The following is a 21,249-nucleotide window of genomic DNA, read 5'->3' on the forward strand; positions in this document are numbered from 1 at the left end:
ACTCTAGTGGGAATGATGCCCACAAGATGATGTACTAATACAAATATTCCTTGTTAGAGGATGGACCATGTTGAGAGTCTATTACAACATTTGGTACATATGAGTCCATGTTAGAAGACTTTGAATCATTGTTAGAAGATTCCAACCCTGTTAGGAGTTGTGCCAACCTTGTTAGGAGTTGTAGAAGATAGAAAGAACCACTATCCAAATAAATTTTGGGGCAAGATCACCGAACTCACTGTCCAACTGGTCTCTCAACTATTCCTTGCTGAATAATTGTATGTATTGTACTTTAACTTCTTTCTTCTATCCTATCAACCGGACCAATCACTGTCAGACCTTGTAGACCAGGTCATGAACCTCAGATCCAAGTATCCAACTTCAGATCACACAATAAAACCTTGGCAACAAAGTTTCCTTCACCTTCGCTATGCTCTTCTTAACTTCGTATTCTGCTCTTTGTACTTCTTACAATCACTTCACTTGCATGCCTCATGATAAAGGAAAATGCGCTTCCTTTATACCAAATCCATAAAACAATTCCATGAGTTGGTTATTACATCTCAATTTAATTATTATAGGACCACATTAAGAAAATGTTACACATAGTGATAACGTTAATCTTCTGCCTTGCAACATAAATAACTTTTGTACACGTATCATTATGATGAACGAGCTTGGCCACATCATCTCCAACATTTCTTCTTCACATCTTTAACTTCGGCTTCTTAGAATAACAACTCTGCTAATAGGTATAACAAGTTTTCCAGAACATGCCTCTGTGAACTCTATCTCAGAATAGTCTTCACCAAAATTTGCATAACTTCTTCCAGACTTAATATCTCATGCTTTCGAGGTTAGCTAGGTATACTGAACACATATTATGATCTCCCTTTAACCTCACTTAGTGAAAATGCTCAGCTGTCTATCTACACCAACTTGATCTTCCCACTATTCTTTTGTCAGATACCGTAAAAAATTGCTATGTTGACATCAATGAGAAACATAGTCATGAATGTAACATATCATCATGATAATGATCTAATCATATTTCTACAATACTCCCCCATAGGAATATCATCAACATTCATGCTTCCAATAATCCCCCCCCTTCACATTGATGACAACATATATGAAAATCATCTAGTTCCAAGAATACCAACAACAAAAGATTGTTATTCTTTCTTTTCAAATCCTCTTCATCAATCATTCTTTCATGTTGTACTTTTCCATGCTTTTCAAACTATTTTCATGCTACACTTCTCCCCCATTGACATCAATGTCAAAGGTTTCAGCAACCATCAAACTCTGCAACAACTGTTTCTAACTAGCTCAAGTGTCCAAAGATAGTGTTCAAAAACAACATCCAACAAAAGTCCTAGATGACATCTATCCATCATAGATACTCCTCCATATAGGAAGCATAAGCATTTAGTTCAGACAAACAATAGTGCTTTGTTACATTGAATTGATGCACTCTTGCATCATCTACTCTAAGGTAGGAAGAGGCATAACCCCTAGCATACCTCGCAAATACTCAAAAGTCTCTTTGGGAAGAGGCTTAGTGAAAATATTTATAGTTTTCTCTTTAGTCCTACATACTCCAATCTAATTTCCTTTTCTGCAACTTTCTTTCTCAACATGTGATACTTGATAGAAATGTGCTTAGTCTTACAATGCAACACTGGATTCTTAGATATATTTACTGTGCTTGTGTTGTCACAATGTATGACAACATGTTCACTGAATTCTATCCTTATATCCTTCAACATCTGCTTCATCCAAACAACTTGATTACAATTTTTTTGCTATTGCAACATATTCTGTTTCCGCCGTACTTTGTGAGGTACAATCCTGCTTCTTGGTTAGCCAAGAAACCAATCTTCCTCCAAGAAAGAAGGCTCCACCACTAGTGTTCTTTGTGTCATCCATACTAGTTGCCCAATCAGCATCAATATAAGCATATTAAGTGAAATCATTAGATCTATCATACCACAATCCAAACTCTGGTGTTCCTTTTAGATATCTAAATACCTCTTTGACTACTGCATAATGTTCTTCTCTGGGGCCAACTTGAAATCTTGCAACAATTCCAACTACATTAGCTATATCTGGCCTTGTGTGAGTTAGATATTGTAATCCTCTGATCATAGATTTGTACTTCTTTTGCTCAACAATAGTTGTCTCATCCTTTGGTGATAACTTGTGTTTAGTTACCATAGGTGTTCCAACGAGTTTACATGTTTCCAAACCAAACCTTTTCAGTAAATCTTTCAAATACTTCATCTGAGAAATAAAGATTCCTTTGTAATCCAAGAAAATATTTCATCTCTCCTATCATGCTCATTTCAAATTCCTTCTTCATTTCTTCTACAAACTTGTCACTTTCATCATCATTTCCTCCAAATATGATATCATCAACAAATATTACCTCATCAATCCATCATCAATTTCTTTCCAATAGAGATTACTATCTACCATACCTTTTCTATATCCAAGCTTTGTCAAATGTTTGTCCAATCTTGTATACCAGGTTCTGGGTACTTGCTTCAAGTCATACAATGCTTTCTTCAGTCTGCATACTACGTCCTTGTCATCTGTCAAAGGACAACCTTTAGGCTGTTCCATGTACACGTCTTCTTCAAATTCTCCATTTAGAAATGCTAACTTGACATCTATCTAATATACTTTGAATTTCTTATATGCTGCATATGCTAAGAATAACATTACTACATCTATTCTTTCCATAGGAGCATAGGTTTCATCATAGTCTATTCTTTCTTGCCATGTGTAACCTTTACATACCAATCTTGCTTTGTTCCTTACAACTTCACCTTGTTCATTCATTTTGTTCCTGAATACACATTTTGTTCATATCACATTCTTGCCTGTTGGTCTTGGAACTAATTCCGATGTCTCATTCCTTACTATATGATCCAATTTTTCTTTCATAGCTTGTTTCCAATAATCATCTTTACATGCTTCATCTACATTCTTAGGTTCAACTTGGGATATCAAACGTAGTTCTTTATTGAGTCTACTTCTTATCATCACACCTTTATCTTTGCTTTTGATGATTTGCTCAGGTGGATGATTCTTTGTCATATTCTTACCCAAAGTAGGAGTTGCTATCTCAACTCTTAGCTTTGTTGAAGGTTCTAAGCTTTGTTCCTGCATTGGTTCTACTTCATTATGCAAATAATTGTTAGTCTCAAAGAATACTTCATCATTCCTTGGTTTAGTAACAACATTCTCATCATCTGAATTGTAATCAACTCTTCTTTCTTGTATCCTAAATTTCTGATCAACTCTGCCATTTGCACTTTCCATAATGGTCTTAGTTCTTAGATTATAACATCTATAAGCTTTGCTTTTTAATTAATAACCAAGAAAGAAACCTTCATGGCTTCTAGCATCAAACTTACCAATATCATCATCTCTTTTGATATAACACTAACTGCCAAAAATTCAGAAATACTTAACTGTAGGCGAGTGACCAAACCATAATTCATAAGGGGTGTTGTTTGAGTCTTTCCCGACTTGCACTCTATTCATAGTGTAGATTGTTGTATTCACAGCTTCTCTCCAAAATATTTTGGATACATCATTCTCAGCTAACATAGCTCTTGTTGCTTCTGTTACTGACTTGTTTCTTCTCTTTGCTATACCATTCTATTTAGGGGTTCTTGGAGCTGATAACTGTCTTTTGATTCCATTAGCTTCACAAAAGATCTTAAACTCATTTGGAGTAAATTCTCCTCCTCGATCCGATCTTAAACATTTAATCTTTATACTTGATTCATTCTCAACACTATTCTTGAATATCTTAAACTTATCAAATGCCTCAGATTTTTCGTTAAGAAATGCAATCCACATCATTCTAGAAAAGTCATCAACTAAAATTATGAAATACCTTTCACCATAGATTCCTTTAGTCTTTGTAGGACCACTGAGATCTATATTTACAATCTCCAATTTTGATGTAGTAGTAAACTACTTATTGGGAAATGAAGTTTTGTTATGCTTTGTGAAAGCACACTCGTTGCAAATTGTGTTAGTAGGCTTTACAATCTTCGAAAAATCTCTAACTACAAACATACTATTAGTCTTCACAATATTGTCAAATTTTATATAACAAAATCTATTATGCCATAACCAACTGTCATCTACCTTTGCAACCAAACATGTCATTTTAGTAGGATTCAATTGAAAGACATTACCTCTAGATCTAGTTCCTGTTCCAATTACTTTTCCATCTTAGTCTCTGATCATGCATGTCTTCTTTGTGAACTGCAATTGATAACTTTTATCCACTAGTTGTCTAAAACTCAAAAGATTGTGCTTCAAAACATCAATGAAATATACATCCTCAATGGTAGTCTTACCATCAAGAGTTATAAATTCAATACCTATAACTTGGCATGCTGCATTGTTTCCAACTCTGACAATGCATCGATCATGATCCTTGAAGTTAAAAAATTTGTTCATATCACCAGTCATATGATGTGAACAACCATAGTTAATTATCCAAGTAGATTTTTTTCAACCTATGATACTAAAGCTATTTTCTCTGGACTTTCTTCTTTAATAGCTACAAATCCAATTTCATCATCATTAGCACTTACTACTTGTTCATTGGAATCATCTTCTTCATTTGCATACAAACATTCTCTATCCCTTCTATGTTTGAAATTTCCTCTATACTTTTTCTCTTTTCTAGGACACTTAGATGCATAATGACCTAATTCATTACAAGTCCAACATTTAAAGATTTTCTTACTTTTTTTTTCTCTTCTTACTAAAACGGCTACTCCTACTTCAGTCTTTCTATCCTCATTAGTTCTACTACTACTAGCAAAGTCTCCTCTTGCACCTGTGCTCCTTGATAAACTAGGTCGAATATTCAAGGCATTGAAAGCTATTTCTGTTTTGGTCAATTCTCCAAACTATCTAAGCTCATTCTCAATTACTTCAAGTCTTCCAAGTAATGTTTTCTTTGTGAACTATTTGGTACAAGATATCAACAAGTGTATCATTTTAACTGCTAGCTTAAATGGTGGCGTAAAGCTCTTCAATATCTTCCATATCACCTTATCATCTTGCTTGGTTCCTCCTTGAGATCTAATACCTGAAGTAATTTCTAATATTCTGCCTACAAATGTTCTTATAGATTCATCTTCCATCATCTTAGTGTCTTGAAATGCACAAATCCAACTTTGTAACCTCAATTTCTTTGAATGTTCATCTCCTTCAAACTATTTTTCAAAGCTTTCCAAATCACATGAGAAGTAACAAGTAACTTTACCTAGTTGTACTCAATTTTAGGAAGTGTAGACAATAGTGCTTCTCTAGCTCTCATGTCACACATGAAGAGTTCCCTTTCTTCCTTAGTACAAGTTTCCAAATCTTTCTCAAGAATGATTGTCTTTTCTGATTTTGTCAAAATCCAATGTCTTGGACCCATACACAACAGATGTGTCTTCATCTTTTCCTTTCAACTGTCATAATTTGTTCCATCAAATTTTGAACTATCTTTTCTGAATATGTTCGCCATGGATCTCCCAAAATTGTTAAATTTATCTTCAAGGACTTGATGCTCTGATACCAGTTGTTAGAAACAATAGTCCATCAAGATAACTAAGAGCGCGGTGGAATCAGTTATCCAATAATAAAAACATTTCATCCACCTTAAATAAACTTAACCATTCAACCAAAGTAAACAACCATACAAAGATGCACATGCACAATTACACCAAATATGTTAACTACGAAAACCCTTGATCAGAGGGAAAAACTTAGTGGAAATGATGCCCACAAGATGATGTACTAATATAAATATTCCTTGTTAGAGGATGGACCCTGTTAGGAGTCTATTACAACATTTAGTATATATGAGTTCCTATTAGGAGACTTTCAATCCTTGTTATTCCAATCTTGTTAGGAGTTGTGCCAACCCTATTAGGAGTTGTAGAAGATAGAAGGACCCACTTTCAAAACAACTTCTAGGGCAAGCTCACCGAACTCACTGTCCAACTGATCTCTCAATTATTCCTTGCAGAATAATTGTATCTATTATACTTTAACCTCTTTCCTTTGTCCTGTCAACTGGACCAATTACTGTTAGACCTTGTAAACCAAGTCACAAACCTCAAATCCAAGTATCCAACTTTGGATCACACAATAAAACCTCGGTAAAAAAGTTTCCTTCACCTTCGCTCTACACCGCTTAACTTCACATTTTGCTCTTTGTGCTACTTACAATCACTTCACTTGCATACCTTATGATAAAGGAAAATGTCTTTCCTTTATACTGAATCCATGAAACAATTCCCTAACTCGGCTATTACACCTCAATTTAATTATTATAGGACCACATTAAGAATACGTTACACTTAGCGATAACATTAATCTTCTACCTTGCAACTTAAATAACTTTTCGTACACATTTCATTATGACGAGTGAGTTTAGCCACGTCATCTCCAACATGTCTTCTTCACATCTTTAACTTTGGCTTCTCATAATAACAAACCTGCTAAGAGATATAACAAGTTTACTAGAATATGCCTCTGTAAACTCTATCTCAGAATAGTCTTCACCAAAACTTGCATAACTTCTTCCAAATTTAATATCTTATTCTTTCGAGGTTAGTTATGTATACTAAACACATAGTATGATCTCCCTTTAACCTCTTTTAGTGAAAATACTCAACTATCTATCCATACCAACTTGATCTTTCCATTGTTCTTCTGTCAAATATCACAGAAACTTGCTATGTTGACATCAATGAAAAAAACAATCATGAATGTAACATATCATCATGATAATGATTTAATCATGTTTCTACAATATTATCCCATAGGAATATCATTAGCATTCATGCTTCCAACATATGGTAGTGCCAGAGACTATTAAATTATATGCTCCATATAGAGGATGTCAACGTGGTTAAGAATATGAAGGTTATCAGTAAGAAGGGAATAAACATATTTAGCTTTGAGTAGGTGGAGTAGCCCCAAAAAAATTGAAAGGAGCACCAACCATGGGACAAACATCTAAGAGGAATGTAAAAGCTTATAGATGGTGGGAGAGAGTACAGTGTATGATCTCCTTTGAGTAGCTAGGATGAAAAAACCTTCCATGAGAGTGGCCCAAGAAATCAATTCTTTACCCTTGATAATATCATGAAATAATCTAATACCCTTATCTAACCACTTTCTAGTAGAACAACCTTGAAGCAATGCAAGATATTTATCACTATGCTTTAAGTTCCACCCTATTAGTTTATGCATGCACACAACATGATTCCCTTTAGTGCATCCTTTCTCAAAAAAGAACTACTTGACATGTTTCCACCCCTTCCAAATTGATTTAAACACATTTGATCCTTGAGCCATCACATTGCATTCCATGACTAAGAGATCTGTAATATTTAAGCCACTCCATGATTTGGATTTACAAGCATGAGCATGAGAGGTTTTGTTTCTAACAAGGACTTTCTAGGGTTCCCATGAATGGCTTTATAGATCCATTTGATAGCAAGGGAAATACCTTGTGTTTTTAGGTCTTCCAGACCCAAACCTTCCAACTCCTTTCTTCTGGTACACCATTCCCAATAGACAACATGGAACTTTCTACTCCCTTTTCCATCATACCATAGGAAGTCTTTAATTATTTTTTGTATGAATCCAAATTGATTTTGATTAAACAACCAAGGTTAGGAGAAGTATACAGAGTAAGAAGACAATATTTTCTGGCAAACTTGTACTTTCTCAACAAAAGAAAGGAAGTTATTGTTCCATTTGCTCAAATTTTTGACAATCTTCTCTCTAATATAAAGCCACATATCATTGATATTAAGGTTTACCTACAAAGGGAATACCCACATATCTGACTATGACAAGGGACCCACCACTCAATACCAAATCTATCCCACCATATAGGAGGGTTGTCATCCCATCCAAGCAATATGGATTTAGAGAAGGAAATCTTACAACCTGAGGCCAAACAAAACAATTTCAACTTTTCCATGAGACCCACCAAGTTATTCTCTTCCAGGAAAAGCATAATAATAGTATCATCTTATGTAGGTAATATTTTTTCATGACCATACTTATTTACACAATGTAGGACTACTTTTCCTACCAATGTTTAATTGAAGATCTTGAGCTCATTTATAGTTAGTGATTACCTATTATAGCAACCAAGTATTTCTGCTAGTTCATTTTTTTCATGTGAATAATTTGTATGCAACATGGATCCAACACTTTTTTTTTGTTAAATAAGATTTTCTTCTTTTCACTAAATCTATTAGGTTTAGGGTTTAATTTTTGAGTTATGATCTACTATCCTAGTTATAGCTGAATAACACAAATTTGTAATATTTTGGTAGAGTTCTTCCTTGAATTCTCTATAAGACCCAACTTTTGCACCTCTATCATTGTAACTTGGCTCTATGTCTTTGAGTAAATAGAGTTGATATTTTCACCTCTTCCCACCTCTATCATATTGTGGATACTTTGCATTTATGGTTGGATGAATATTTTATGTTTTTTTATATGCATGTCTTGTAAAATTTGTTTTCAAGGACTACCTATGGATCTCTTCTTCCCTACTTGTTAAACTCCTTATCTCCATGTTTGTCCTTAGAGATTGTGAAATTGAGATTTGTGTTTATTCTTCTGACATCCTTATTAATGAACACATTTCAATCTAGGTCATGTGTCTATATTTTGTAATATCTATCTTTTCTATTCTGAGAGGGTTCATGGCCCTTGGTTCCTTTTCAAAATTTTCCTCCTTGAGCTCGAGTTGGGTGGGCCAAGTGCATCCCCTCTGATGACTATGAAAGACTCTTATTCCTAACATTTGAAGTGGAGGGGTTTCCATTTATGGGCTTGTAAAGGATGCTTCCAAATCAACTTCCATTGTTCCTTCAAAGGAAAAAGCTCAATCTATTACCCATGCCAAGACTTTCACTATCATAGTGTGGCCTAGATGTGATGGACAATTTGGATTTCAACCAATGTTGTGGGTTAGTTTGTAGATTCATTGGGTCTTGGTCCTCTTTCTAAGATTTGCATCCATTGGATATATCTGTACCATTGAGCTTTTCTCTTGTACAAAGGGTTTTTGATGCTTCTTTTACTAATGTATTGCATAAATTATGAGTGTGGAGAAAATGCTATCAACCAAACATTGGGCAGTCTCCTTTAACCCTTTTACTAAACTACTTAGTGCACATCTAGTGTGGGTTCATCTCTATAATCTTCCCCTATATTTTTGGGGGAATTCTTGCTTTGAGGCTATTGAAAACTCTACTGGTTGTTTCTTGAAGGTGGATTTAGCTATGATAGTGATGGGGCTTTCTACATTTTCTCACATTCTAGTTGACATAAACATCTCCATATCTTAACAATATCAGATTTCCACTATCAATTTCAATGCACCAAATAGTTTTTGGATTCGATTATGTATGTTTTCGTATCATAAAAAAATACACAATTGAGTCAAGAAAATAATTGGTGCATCTCCATCTCTCTTTTGAGGGATGTGATTCTCATGGTCGGGGAGAGGCCACAGACTCAATCACTAGATTATTAGGGTCTCAAACTCTTCCTTTGATGACTCTTTACAGGGTGATGATGTTTCTCCTTAGGGTGGTGATGTTACTAATTTGACCTCCTCTAACAAGGTGGATCTAACTCCTATTGTTGTTGGTGTGGTTCCCTCTAGTGGTGTAGACCCTTCTTTGACTATTATTACTACTCTAGATTTGGTCCAACCTATAGCTCATGAGGTTCAATGTTTCCAATACCATATTCCTAGTGTTTGTTTTGATTTTCTACCATTTAGGATTCTACCACTTCTTAGTGGTGGGGACTCTTTAGAAAAAACTTCTTGGGTAGTGGTTTGCTGACAAAGGAAAACTCACTTCGTACTCTCTCTCCTCTCCCATGACATGGGTGAGTTGTCTACCCATTCTTGATCTATATTACTAGTTTTTTGTACTAGTATGTTGTCAATGATAAATTCTTGACCTTGTTGTAAGTAGATACTTGCCTTTATTTTTTTTTAATGCCTTTAGGCTATATTTTTTAAGGGAGAACACCCTTGTTTTTTTTTGCCTTTAATATAAAACATTTCAATTAATTAAGGCTTAATGTCAAATTTCTCTATAGGCTTTTAATGCACTCACATCCATAACCAAGTGTAGGCTCCTCAATATTTCTATAGATATTCTCTTTAAGGGAAAAACATTTCAACACATGATTCCAAAAATCATTCTATCTCATAGCCTCAACAAATTTTCTCTAGCCTTCATGAGCAAACACTAATCAATCTATGTTGAGTTAAAAAACAACCTTACACAATCATGAAGTCCCAAGCAATTGACTAATACTCAAGAATACTGAGAACCAACATGACCATTATCAAAGTTCCAACAATAAGATCAAGAACTTATCATGACATCACAATCCAACATATTGTTACAAAGCTATCATATCCTCGAAAGAACACATCATAAACTTACACATAACCAAAGGCTCAAAAGTCCTCTATACAAAAACAAGATGTCAACATCTCCAAACCAAATGAAAAAACCATCCATCAACAAATGATAATTTATGTCACTATCAAAGCTCACACTCAACCAAGTAACCAAGTTCTACTGACATTATGATAACTATATTCTAACCAAAGGTCTTTTGTGGCTCCAAGACAATAAAAAAGTCAACAAAAGTCAAGATCTCCCTACCTTAAATTTTGCCTCTTTCTATGTAATTGAATTTCATAGTCCTTGTAGAGCTTTGAAAGGAGAGTCGAACCACTATCTTTAAACTAAAAGGATAATTTGTTAATGTTTTGCCTTTATAACCAAAGATGTCACACTTTTACAATAATTTGAAAGAAAAATCATCACACCAAAATTTAATGTAATTCACTCCATCTAATCAAAGATTGTATGTGATTAACTGCACGTCAACAAATACTTCTTATAAAAAAAATCTTGAAGAGAAAAAGTTAGAACACATTATGTAAGTGCATAAAACTCACATTCAAAGTGATACCAAGTTATAAATGCAATCATGAACAATATCATTACCAAAACTTTATTGGAAGTGAACAGAGCTTCCCATGCATCTTTATTTGATACTGAGATTCAAATGAACAAATACAATAGGTACTCCCAAAAAATATTTTCTCACTACAATCAACAAAGAATTCTAATAATGTCTATAAATAAGAAGACCTACCAAACTAAATCCTCATCAAACAGTTTAAAAGATCTATATATAACAACTATTTTTAAAGGAGAAAGACACAATCGATGCTCCAATCTCCAATAATTGTAAGATTGAACACTACATTGGTGTCACAAAAAAAAAAGATAATTAAGCATAACATATGGATTTCAAAGACAAACATCTAAATCAATGCCAAGCCTAATTGTCCAAACTACCCCTCATAGGAGTACCATAGATCAATAAGAATGCTCCAAATAGGCATGCAAACCTATAACTAACTTTATCAAGAACACCCTAAATACAATCTTATCACCAATCTACATACCAAAGATTTTAATTTTTAATTTTGCAAAATTATTTTGTAATATGAAATTCACTCGAACATACATACATTTACATTGAACATGTCATATGGACAATTGACTTTAAGTACGTATCTATGAGCCAAAAACTAAAAATGAGAGAAAATTGTAACCCACTAGAAAAGCCAAGTTGTCCAATTACTTAAAACATATGAATTGTACCATATTCACACGTCACAAAGTGACCATTGAATTATCTTCTAGTGCTTTTATGTAACCATGGGCTAAAATCTTGAACCCAACAAAAACCCTCCATTTTGTTGTCCAAATAATTGACGTCTCTCCCTATAACCATGGCATCATAGGTACCTATTCAACATGAACGCCTCCTCACTTGACATAACCAAAAGAGAAAGGAACAAAACTACTAGATATGAGGGTACACAAATATTATCAAATAGAAGTTTCAAGTTAAGAAACCATGACCAACTCCACGATTATCCAAAATCACAAGCTTCTAATACCCAAAAAAGTTCACATTCACAATATTTGGAGGCTTCTAATCACAAATATATGCAAATCAAAGTTAACTCACACAAATTTCATTGCATGCCTATAAGCCTTTTGAGAATCGTTCACTCCTTTTAGTAGATTCTTACAAGCTTTTTAAGCTAAGGAGCAAAAAATGTAGAGATATTGAAAAATATAACCATGATCCATGATACCAAATGTTGGAGAAATGCAAGTTTACTACCAATAATTGTGAAGATCGATCTCTATCTAATAATTCAATCAAAGGGTGAGATACAAGGCTTGTACAACTACAACATGAAAATATGAAACACATGAAAAAAAGAAAAAAGAAAAAAACTAAGTTTCCTCAATGCAAAAACATGCAAGTTTGGTCCTTTTTAATGATGCCGAACACTACCCTATATATCATTCTTAATAATATTATGTGAGTTTATAACACATAGTAAAGAATAATATTACCATTAGTAGTAATAATAAATAAATAAAGATCAAAAGAACACCATGTAACATGAGATTTACATGGATAAATCTTTGCAAAAAAGAAACTCCACCATGAAGAAAGATGATAAGAAACTTGAATACAATACATTTACCCTCAGTCTCCTCTTTACCTCCAACATGGAAGCACCTATGTATTTGTGAACAAACTCCTTATGCACCATACCTATCCTTATTCCTACTTATTAAATTCTACTTTCAATTGTGCCTCACATTCTCCATTTGAAGAGATAAATACATATAAAGGCAAGAGCTCTAAATCACCAAAGAAGTCTTGTCATTCCAAACAACCACATCCATTATATTACCTCAATAGAAGCTGAAAAGACATTGGTATTTTATTCCAATGTTTTCACTCTAGCATGGGTGTCCATTCTTGCAAGATAAACATTACATGCAATGCAATAAATGTCAAAATACAATGAGACCCACATTCCTCTTTCAAGCCTCTACTAGAAGAAGGCCAAAGGTCTATCATTTTCCTCTTTCCAAGTCATTAATCACACCATTCTAGTTGTCCACATGTGGGGAAAACAATATTAGATAATTGCACACACAATGCACCTTTACCACTTCTAGTGGAATCCATCATCCTTATGAATGTATTACAAACAATAAAGAGAAAGAATGTTAGAAAGTAATTTCCCAATACACTTTGAGAGCTTGAGGACACTTTTTAAGGATATTAAAGCCATGTTACATGTTTTGTAAGGTGAAGACACCTTAATCCCAATAAGTTTTGTGTTCTTCATTGTGATGTGTTAAATTTACTTTGATATCATGTTATCTTAAAAGATGAAAGCTATAATTATCTTAATCCATTTTTCCATATCTTGAAACATATTTCTTGTTGAGAAAGAAGGTGATACTATAATTACAATATATTTTACAAGTGTATGTAATAAAAGAACTATTTCCTAAAAAAATATTATTAATATATTAAACTAGGTGATAACATAGATTAAGAAAAAGAAAAATTAGCAAACCAAGATAATACAAGACTTATGTAGAGAAATCATTCTAGAAAAAAATCACATCAAAAAGAGGAAAAATATGAAGTAATCTAAAATGCATCCAGACAATATTGTTTTCCTTTAATGTGACTTTGGTAGCAATTATGTAATCACAAAAGAATCACATCTAAAAACATCAAATTATGTTGCCAATATGTAGGATTAAAAAGAGGTCAAAACCATAAATAGTTTTACCAAAACCATGGTATTATGCAAAAATCCTATGGCAACATTAGACAACATTTTTTAACAATTGAAAATATATTAATAAGTTTACATGTATGAAACATTGTTGTAATCAATTGGCTTCCCAAAAAAAAAAGTGACTCCAAAATCATTTAGGTTTTATTAAATTTGACAACTCAAATTTATGCAAAAGAATTGAGAGTGTGCTAAATGACTAAAAAGTCATCCATAACAACCATCACTATGTTGCATTTTCTTCATGAATGCACATGACAAGAAATGTTAATATTTTAGGAGCTCTAAATTAAAAAATAGAATTTCAATTCTACTCTGGGCATCCAAAGACAATTTCTATGAATGTTGGAGATACATGAAGTATACACAAGATTGCAAAGTAAATGTCACCTTAATCCTATGAATCCCCCACTTAATATTATATATTGTATTAAGGCTCATGTCCTTCATGCATTGAGAGTTTATAATCCTCATTGGTCATGTAATTGAATTTATCACATTTATATAAAGTGTCAGCCTTCTTTGACAAGATATTGCTATTCAAAAACATTTTTTTACATAGAGTGATGTTGTATATATATAGTCTAGTATGAGTCAATATATATGAGTTTTGGAAAAATGAAGGTTGGTGTAATTAATGTAACTTACATTGGTTATGTCTTGCCGATGTATTGATTTCACTTATTCTTACTTAGGGACCACATAGGATCTTTAAGGAACATTTCCACTTTAGGTGCTTTAATTTTTGACTCCACCTTTAGTGCACTTATCACTTTATCACTACCTTTGTTGCACAAAATTTATTACACATTGGAGGATGATACACCTTTAGTGGACTTGTGATTCGACCTTGGGTGGGTGATAAGTCGTCTCTTGATTATCATGTAATGCAAAAATTACACTTGTCATTGTCTTATTCAGTCCTTTGTACTCATCCTAACTATATAGCCAATTGGTCTCCTATATACTATCCATTGTATTGATTTGTATAACATTATTGATAGTAATGTAATTTATTCTTTTCATTTATAGTCTCTCTTATCATATTTTTCATTTGGTTCCTGGATCTTTGGTGGCTACCATCATAGCCAAATATTACATGATAATAGAGCTTTTAGAGTATCATTGATTCTTAATTTGAGAGAAATTTGTTGCATTTTGTGACTTTTTATTGTATGTCAAAATTTGAGCTTATTAGCTGAGATAGGAGGTCATCATTGGATTCAAGTGGTTCCTCTGTAAAAGCAGAAACTTGTGTTGCCTTTCACAACATTTGAGGGGAGTTATAGTGAAATTTTATTGTAGTCAGGAGGAGTTTGGATGAAAGCCTTCTTGCTGAACCCATGTGTGTCAAGGGGCATTGACATAGTGTTTAGGTGGTGAAATGGGTCCCACCGGACCACTTTCAACCAAACCCATTATGGCTGAAAGGAGTCTAGCCAAAACCCCATTAATCTATTAATATGCCAAAGAAGCCCTTAGGGGATCATTTTCACTACACTAGTTTCTAGAGTTCTTGGAGCGGACGATCAGGGCTTTTGACTAGATCAGGTAGGCTAATTTGTATTTTTGTATTTTTTTTTATTTTTTAGTGTTTCTTAGTTAGTATATGTTTACATATAATTTTTAGGATAATTTAGTATAGCTATACTTTAAGAATTAATTAATATGTAATGTTCCGTTCATAAAATAAATAATTAATTAAACCATTATTTATGGGCCGATTGATTTAGTATATCTCAGACCCATTTTTATTCCATAGGTGTAGCCACTGACTATCTTTATAAACCCTTGGGAAGTTCCTCTAAAGGATATTTAAGCACATGTAGGTGGTAGTTGGTATGTGATTTGGATTATTTCTTTGTATTGGGAAATCTTGTTGCAGTTCAATATTGTTTGCTATTTTGAAAGTGAATGATCTTCTCTACTTCGCTTTCTCCAATTTTGGTGGGATTCAACCCTCACCATATTCCATCAGTGTATTTATTTGCTTCGGATATGGAAAATATGGAACACCATTTTAGTTTGGAGAATATCTATATCTATATCTATATGTGATTATCTCAATATACTCCGGTGTCTCTTTGTTCAATTTTCTTGAAGTTCAATTAATTTGAGAGGACTTAGCTTTAGTGAATCTAAAGAACAACACTATATTGCATCACCTCTGTCACCATTTTACTTCTTATCCCTCACTGTACACTTCATATCCATCACCATACAACATCTCCCCTCCTCATTGTACAACCTCCTAGCAACAACCATACAACCACTCAATCAAAACTTGCATATGGCCTTCCCAGTGACAACTGTACGACCCTTCATGTTTCACCGTAAGACCTTTGGTCCACCACTATTGTATGACCCTTTCCCATTGTTTATTTTCTACTCTCACAATACCATATGACCTCCCTATTATGCATATAACACTATTGTACAACCATTTGATCTTCTTGGAAGTGATGTCTGGAATGAAACTTTACAGTGATATTAGAGTGAAATGTCCTGCTAGCCTATGGATAGTAAATGAATGTTTATAGACAGAAGAGAAGGAGGTCCTACTCAGTTGATAAAATAGAGGTCTTGCTCAGTTGATAGAATGGAAGATCAAGAACCCACAACTACAAAAGTCATGGCACTATTGAGGGATCTTTCAAGGAATCACATACAAATCAATGACACTCAACAACTTATGGAAGAAACTTTCTAGAAACTGGTAGACAATAAAATATCTAGGGTACAAAATGGTCATAGTTTTGACTTGATTTCAGGAAAGGTGAAACCTCATTTGACAAGTTCTCAACCTTCCATACCAACTTTTCCTACATGAGTGAAGGTGCCTCATGAAGGAAGGCAACCAACCTTTGAAGAAATTCAAGAACAGTTGAAAGAAGACTAAAATAATGCAAACTTGGAAGAGGATATATCCTACAAAGACTATGTAGAATTGAGAATGTGATATTTTGGAGATAGAAACCAAGGATATTTTAATGATGATCTCAGAAGAAAGATGAGAAAAATAAATCTGTCACGATTTGATAGATCTGGATCCATATCTTCCCAAGCATGGGTAATGAAGGCTAATACTTACTTCTAGCTTAATCTAATGCCAGAAGAAGAAGTAATCAAATTTGCAACACTCAACTTGGAGGGAGTGACACATGAATGGTGGCATCATGACACTATTATGCTAGGGCATGACCAAGTAGATACTTATACAAAAATTACTGAAAGATTAATACATCGGTTTGATGGTAAAGATCCGTAACTTAATTTTAAAGAGTTGGCAAAATTGAGGAAAACAAGATTGGTCAACCAGTACATCACAAAATTTTAGAAACTCTTTGTTTTGGTTGTGGGCATTTTGAGAGAAGACATATAGTTCTCTTTATGGACGGACTGATAGAACCACTAGAGGGTTGGGTAAAAGGTTTCAACCCTACCACCCTTTCGGAGGCTATAAAAAAGGTGTGAAGCATGGCATCATCATTGACATCATCCTCTCAAGGTTTCTCACTCTTCAAATTGCTAGTATTTCCAAGGGACAAAGATAAAAAACCTTTTTTGAAGAAGCCTTTGTTGGATAAAGCTACCAAACAGGATCCCCAAAGGAAGAAATTATGTTTCAATTGCAAGGTACCATGGGAACCTAGAGATAGATGCCTAGGTAAAGGTAAAATATACTACATCGAAGTCATATCCGATGATGAGGATGGTTAAGAGAATCTACCTAGAGAAGATGATGACCCCCACAAGGACTCCAAAATGGCTAATTTGAACCCTACCAAGAGGATTTCTGCATTGGTACCACATGGGGTAACCATCACCTTAGTCGTGAGCCTGAGATGTATAATATTTCATGTAAGGGTAATCCTTCAAGAACAAAGGTTAATTGTGATGCTCTATAGTAGAGGCACTCTAAACTTCATAAACTCATCTTTGGAAAAAGAAAAAGGTTTACCTACTAGGACATACATAGGATTCTAGGTCAAGGTTTTCAGAGGAACACTTTTTCCCGATACACACCTTGTTCTCCAACTAACTATCACCATGGCTAACTACACTATCACAGATGATTTCTTTATAATGGACCTAGATGATAGGGAGGCCATTCTAGGAATATAGTGGATGGAGACAATTGATAAATATAAACAAATTTTAAAGCAAATATACGTCACTTTTGTTGTTAATAGGAAGAAGGTTGTTCCCTATGGAATGACCAATGAGGGACCAAAGGAATTTTTGGCACAATGGATGGAGGCCATTTTTTGACATGATGACATTGCGTGGGCTGCACATTGTTTCATTTTGGTAGAACCAATAAAAGGACAACAAACACCCCTCTGAGATGATGATCTTCATAATATCTTGAGTACCCATGATAATGTTTCTTAGACATTCCTCTTGGCATACCCCCCCATCGTGGGTTTGAGCATACCATCAAAGTTGGAAGTTGGCACCAAACTAGTTATCAATATGCCATATTGCCACCCAAAAATATTCAAAGATGAGATCAAGAAGATGATTTAGGAGCTACTTGAGAAAGGATGGATCTGTCCCAACTCTAGCTTTTGCATCATCAGTAGTATTGGTAAAAAAGGATGGGACATTGTGCATGAGTGTGGAATATTATGCATTGAATAAGATGATAATAAAAAATATATACCCTATTCCCAAGATCAATGAATTTTTGGATGAGTTGCATGGTGTAGTTTATTTTTCTAAGATAGATCTTCATTCCAAATACCATCAGATCTGCATGCGGGAAGAAGACATGGAGAAGATAAATTTTTGTTGTCACTATAGGTATCATGATTTCTTCACATGCCATTCAGATTAACGAATGCACTAGCTACTTTTTTAATTTTGCATGAATCACATCTTTGACCAATAATTACTTAAGTAGTTTTTGGAATTCATTGATGATATCCTTCTTTGTAGTAAAACTTGGGAGGAACACATGAGACACTTGAATGAAGTCCTAGGGATCATGAAGGCTCAATCTTTGTTCACCAAGAAATCCAAGTGTGAATTCAGAATGACAAAAATATTATACCTAGGCCATGTTGTTAGTAAATATGGAGTGCAGGTCCACCAAGAGAAGATTCAAGCTATCCATGATTGGCTCCCACCAAAAGAATTCTTTGAGTTGCAAGGGTTCTTGGGATTGTGCAATGTTTTCTAGAGCTTTGTAAATAGTTTCTCTCATCTTACTGTACCTTTAACATATTTGAATAAGAAAGGTTCCTTCCGGTGGAATGAAAGAGTGAAAAACACTTTTGATAAGTTAAAAGAAGCAAAAAGCACTTGTCCGATTATCTCCTTACCAGATTTCACTTAAACATTCATTCTTGAGTGTGACACACACAAAGAGGGAATTGACATGGTATTAAATCAAGATAAACACCCTATAGCCTATGAGAGTTGGAATCTTACACAAGCATAACATCTATTTCTATTTATGAAAAAGAGTTGTTGGCCATCATGCATGCATTGGCCAAGTTCTGACAGTATCTAGTAGGTGCCATGTTTGTCATCTATTACCAATCATAATAGTTTGAGATATTTTCTAGAGAAATGGGATTTGAACAAGAGGAAAAAAATGTGTAAGAAAAACTTAAAACTCATGCTTTTGATTTTGACATTGAATATGTGAAGGGAAAGAATAATGTTGTTGCAAATGCCTTGTCAAGAAAACTCACCATCTTCTTACTATCTTTGATTTTAGTGGATTGGAAAGCACACTTATGAGTAGAATATTCCAAAAAAACATTTTCATGTAAGCTAATGGATGATGACACTCAGGAAAATGGATGCAAGGTGGTGGATACCATCATTAACTATACAGATTAGATATATTTAATGCCTAAACCCAAACTAAAGCAAAAAATCCTGAAGGAAATACATGCCTCACCCTTGTCCGAACACTTGGGTTTTCTCAAAACCTATAGATAGCTCAAGGAGAAGTTTTCATTGAAGGAAATTAAAGGGATGGATTGCAATATGTATGGGAATGTGTAGTCTCTCAACAAATCTAAACACACCTTACCTATTTGCAAGCCTTACCTATACTAGAGTAGAAGTGAGAAAGTATCTCTATGGACTTATCACCAAACTTCCTAAGGTAAATGAAATGATTGTATCTTTGTGGTGGTTGGTAGAGTGATGAAGCATGCACACTTCTTTGCGAATTATTTTTCAGAGAAGTTTTTTTGTCTGCATGGGTTACCTTAAAATATTGTTAGTGACAAGGATAGTCATTTTCTCAATATTTTATGGAGAAAATTTTCTCAGTTGGCAGGAACAAAATTGTTGCCAAGTACCAACTAGCACTCTCAAACATATAGATAACTAAAAATTGTGAACAAGTGGCTAGAAGGCTACTTTTGGAACTACATTTCAAAACAACAATGTGCATGGGCCAAATTGATGCATATGGAGGAATAATGTTACAATACCACTTATCACATGTCTATTGGGATGGAACCCTTCAATGTACTATATGGGTATGAGCCCCTTTCATTTATCAGCATGGTACTGTGTGACACTCATGCACCAAAGATGAGGGATTGGCTTCAGGAAGGGAAAGACATCCTAAGATTCTTGAAAGAAAACTTACAAATGGGTGCAAAATCAACAAAAGATCTATGTTGACAATACTAGATTGAGAGCATTTTTAAAGTGGGAAACTTGGTCTATCTCAGACTCAATCCATACATGCATCGAACATTGAAGGAAAAAAGAAAAGAAAAATTGAAGCTAAATTTTTATGGTCCTTATTGGGAAGCTTGCTGCATTAGTGAATTTGGCTATGAATTGGAAATTCCAGAAGGTAGCCAGATCCATAACATCTTTGATGTGTCCTTCTTGAAGAAAGCTGAGGGATAGAACATCACAATAACCATAGATCTTCCACTACTCAATGAAGAAGGGAAGTTTGTGTTGGAAACAAAGGAGATCATTGATGTATGCAATAAGAATCTATGGAACCATACCCTAAGGAAATACTTGATATGATGGAAACACTTATCATTAGATGACACAAATTCGGAGGGTGCACACATTCTGGAGCATCCAACATTGCATTTTCTTGAGGACAAGTAATTTTTGGGATGAGGAGAATGTAATGTTCCCTTTAAAATAAATAATTAATCAAACTATTTTTTATGGGCCAATTGATTTAGTAATCTTGGACCCATTTTTGTTTAATTATTATATAGGTGTAGCCATGGGCTATCTTTGTAAACCCTCAGGAAGCTCCTCTAAAGGATATTTAAGCACGACATGTCTGTAGTAGTTGGTATGTGATTTGGATTATTACTTTGTATTGTGAATTCCTATTGGAGTTCAGTTTTGTTTTCCATTTTAGAAGTGAAAGATCTTCCCTACTTGGCTTTCTCTAGTTTTGGTGGGATTCAACCCTCACCCTATTTCGTCAGTCTATTAATTTTCTT

Source organism: Cupressus sempervirens, chromosome 7, assembly GCF_028749045.1.
Source record: "Cupressus sempervirens isolate cs-2001-9-10 chromosome 7, ASM2874904v1, whole genome shotgun sequence".
NCBI classification, from domain to species: Eukaryota; Viridiplantae; Streptophyta; class Pinopsida; order Cupressales; family Cupressaceae; genus Cupressus; species Cupressus sempervirens.